The sequence below is a fragment of the Meles meles genome, chromosome 8 (assembly GCF_922984935.1).
Source record: "Meles meles chromosome 8, mMelMel3.1 paternal haplotype, whole genome shotgun sequence".
Classification (NCBI taxonomy): domain Eukaryota; kingdom Metazoa; phylum Chordata; class Mammalia; order Carnivora; family Mustelidae; genus Meles; species Meles meles.
In genome coordinates, this window is record NC_060073.1 from 17,240,464 (window position 1) to 17,244,436 (window position 3,973).

The 3,973-nt window shown below is 38.4% G+C and overlaps 1 pseudogene; it reads left to right on the forward strand.

Moving 5' to 3' along the window:
* Positions 1-691: 691 nt before the first annotated feature.
* On the forward strand, positions 692-1,588 carry LOC123948139 (annotated as a pseudogene).
* Positions 1,589-3,973: the final 2,385 nt, after the last annotated feature.

The window sequence follows — 3,973 nt, forward strand, 5'->3', positions numbered from 1 at the left end:
CAAAAGCAATGAATACTGTTACACTGAAAAGAAATTTTTTAAAAAGTGAAAAAAAAAAAGCTAACAGATTAAAAAGGATTTCATGATGGACTGAATCAATTGACTGAATGTTCACTGCATAAATATGGTTTGTTTCTCCTTTGTCCACTCTCCCCCTCTCTCCCCCTCTGTTAGGCTTCATTAAGGGAAACACCATCAAATGTTTCTGCGTCCTTCCTTGAGTGTTCATAATATTTACTAGAAGACACTTTATAACTGAACTACCAGGTTCAAGTAGTGTGAAAGGGCATTTTGTAAATCAAGCATGAGTTTTCTTCATTTGGAAACATTCTATCCTAAAAGAATTTTGCTGTAAACTAAAGAAAGACATTCAGCTCAGAAAGATACCCTCTCATACCAAATCCCCTAAATTAATGTTTATTGTGCCTGAAGAAACAGGTACTCTTTCATTATTGATATATTTCATTGTTTCCATAAGCAATCAGGTGAATAGATGGTGAACAGATATTATGATTTCCACTTTATTCAGAAGAAAACAACATGGGAGGTCAGGGATTACACACTGGTAATTGACACATCCATGATCAAGCATATGGATTTAACCTCCAAATGAAGTATTCATTTCCTAGTATTTCTCTCTTTTCGGATTATTTCCTACCAGCTACCTACTTTCTCTACTTTGCCTAAAATTATGAAACAAAATATCATTATAACTGAGTTCATACTGTTAGGATTGACCCAAGATCCTATGAAAAAGAACATAGAATTTATAATCTTCTTCATTTTATACGTGGGAACCATGGGAGGGAATTGTTGATTATTGTGACCATCAAGTTCAGCCAGACACTTGGGAGCCCCATGTACTTTTTTCTATTTTATTTGCCCCTTGCTGATCCCTGCTTCCCAACGTGAACGTTCCCCAGACTAATTGTGGATTCACTCTCTGCAAAAAGAGCCATAACTTACAAGGAGTGCATAACTCAAGTCTTTGCCCTACATATCCATAGCTGCATGGAGATCTTTGTCCTCATCTTCATGGCTGTGGACCACTATGTGGCAATCTGGAAGCCCTTATCTTACTCAACCATCACGAGATGGCAGGACTCCACCATGCAGGTTGTTCTTGCATGGATAAGGGCCTTTATCCATTCTATCACCCAGATTATCCTGGCTTTGAGACTGCCTTTATGTGGATTCAATTTGAATGATCCTTACTGATGTGATTTGCAGCCTCTGCTGAAACTTGCTTGCATGGACACATATGTGATCACCTGCTGTTGGTTTCTTAAGAGTGGGGTCATTTGAAAAAGCAGATTTGTGATTCTGATGTTCTCATACATTGTCATCTTGCATTCACTGCAGAACCACAGTGCAGAGGGGAGGAAGAAAGCTCTCTCGACTTGCACTTCTCACATCATCATAGTAATCTTACTCTTTGGTCCATGTATATTCATATATACATGCCCCCCAATGACTTTCCCCACGGACAAGATGGTGTCCATATTTTATAATATCGGCACCCCTTTTTAAACCACTATACTACACACTAAAGAATGCAGAAGTGAAAAGGGCCATGAGAAAGCTATAGTATTTCAAAATAACCACAGAAAGCAAAAGATGAATTGAGGCTTTTGGCTGATTACTTAATCCCTACAGATACCACAAATATTATGGTGAGTATCCTCGCTTGCCCAATGTACCCTAATATAGTGCAGCAGATTTCCTTACTTTTCTATGTACTTCTGCCTTCAAACTAGTAGTTTCCCTCAAAATTCTGGTCTGGTTCTTACTTTTCCTGCTAGCTCAATTCTGATATTGTTGATTATGAAATACTCCTCACATCTTGGTCTACACTCTGGTTTGAGATGGAGAAAGAAATTTTATCACACCTGTTCAAATAATGATCATGCATAAAGTAGAGCTTGTTGTCTATGACTTATAATTCTCTCTATTGCACATTCTAAATAAGGTATCCTGCTTTCCGCTGAACACAGAGCAAAGGAACTAACCTGATATGGCAAGAAATTCTTGTCATTATATGATTAGTTTATCCTTAAAAAGTTCCATACTAGTGAACCAAAAGCAGAAAGGCGGTATATATAAATATGTGTAGTTTCTTTCTTAAGTAACTTTTGCATGGTCCCTTTGACTATTAATATAACTGAGACATTATGTATGGGATTTTTTAAATGTACTATTACAAAGACCTCATGATATTCAGCTCATTTGTTTGATTGGGATATAGGTGCTACAAGAGTTCTCTACAACGCTAAGAGGGAAAGAAGTAAAATAGTGTATGTCGTCAAGACTGTATAAGAATTTAAATACAACACAGATTTGACATATTTTCTGAGATTGAAGTACAGAAAGGTAAAACCTGATTTGAAGGAAAAATGTATATTATTTCCTTTACAGTTGGGTCATAGCAATGGAATAAGAGAAAGCATCTAAGGCATTGAGAAGTACTCAGGATACTTGTCTCTAGTTTTAGAGAGAAAATACATTTGAAGCAGGAAGCCACTTCCTTTGTTGTTTGTGCTTTCCTAGAAAAGGATTAGTGCCTATTCACTACTTAGAATTGTCAATAGAGGGAGCCTGGGTGTCTCAATGGGTTAAGCTTCTGTCTTTAGTTTAGGTCATGATCTCAGGGTCCTGGGCTAGAGGCCCACATCTGGCCCTCTGCTCCTCAGGGAGCCTGCTTCCCCCCTCTCTCTCTCTCTGCCTTTCTGCCTACTTGTGATCACTCTCTGTGTCCAATAAATAAAATCTTAAAAAAAAAAGACAGAAAGAATAGCCTAGCCAATAGAATTTTGGCACCGATACTGAGTAGACCAGATTAGCAGCCATGCCTTGAATATGTGCATGACATCAGTTGTATAACGAACTTCTAAAATTCATTGATTTCAGAGAGTACAAAAATACTTCTTCAAAGGGATCATGCCTCCCAGTGTTTATATCGGCATTACCTACAATGGCCAAATTATGGAAACACCTCAAGTGTCCACTGAATGATGAATGGATAATTTCTAGGAGATGAAAATGTATTCTTACTCAATCCTCAAAAGGAATGAGATAGTGTCATTGTCAATGACAAGGAAGGAACTACAGAGTATTATGCTAAGCAAAACTAGTCATTCAGAGGAAGGAAACTAGCATATGATTCCACTCACATGGAATTTAAGACACAAAACAAATGAATATAGGTACACAATGGGAGAGGGACAAATCAAGAAACAGACTCTTGACTGTAGAGAATAAACTAATGGTCACCAGAAGGGAGGTAGATAGGACAACATGTTAATTAGGCAATGGGGATATGAGTACACTTGTTGTGATGAGCGTTGTGTGTGTTATGTAAGTGTGCAATCCTAAATTTTATACCTGGAACTCCTATTACACTGTATGTTAACTAATTGGAATTTAAATAGAAATTTTAGAAAAAATAAATGATTTCAGTTTATTTGGTTTTACCACATTCTTAGTAACTGTGACAAGATTCCGTTTCTTTTTTTTTTTCATTTTATTTATTTTTTCAGTGTAACAGTATTCATTCTTTTTGCACAACACCCAGTGCTCCATGCAAAACGTGCCCTCCCCATTACCCACCACCTGTTCCCCCAACCTCCCACCCCTGACCCTTCAAAACCCTCAGGTTGCCCCAACCTCCCACCCCTGACCCTTCAAAACCCTCAGGTTGTTTTTCAGAGTACATAGTCTCTTATGGTTTGCCTCCCCTCCCCAATGTCCATAGCCCGCTCCCCCTCTCCCAATCCCACCTCCCCCCAGCAACCCCCAGTTTGTTTTGTGAGATTAAGAGTCATTTATGGTTTGTCTCCCTCCCAATCCCATCTTGTTTCATTTACTCTTCTCCTATCCCCCTACCCCCCCCATGTTGCTTCTCCATGTCCTCATATCAGGGAGATCATATGCTAGTTGTCTTTCTCCGATTGACTTATTTCACTAAGTATGATAC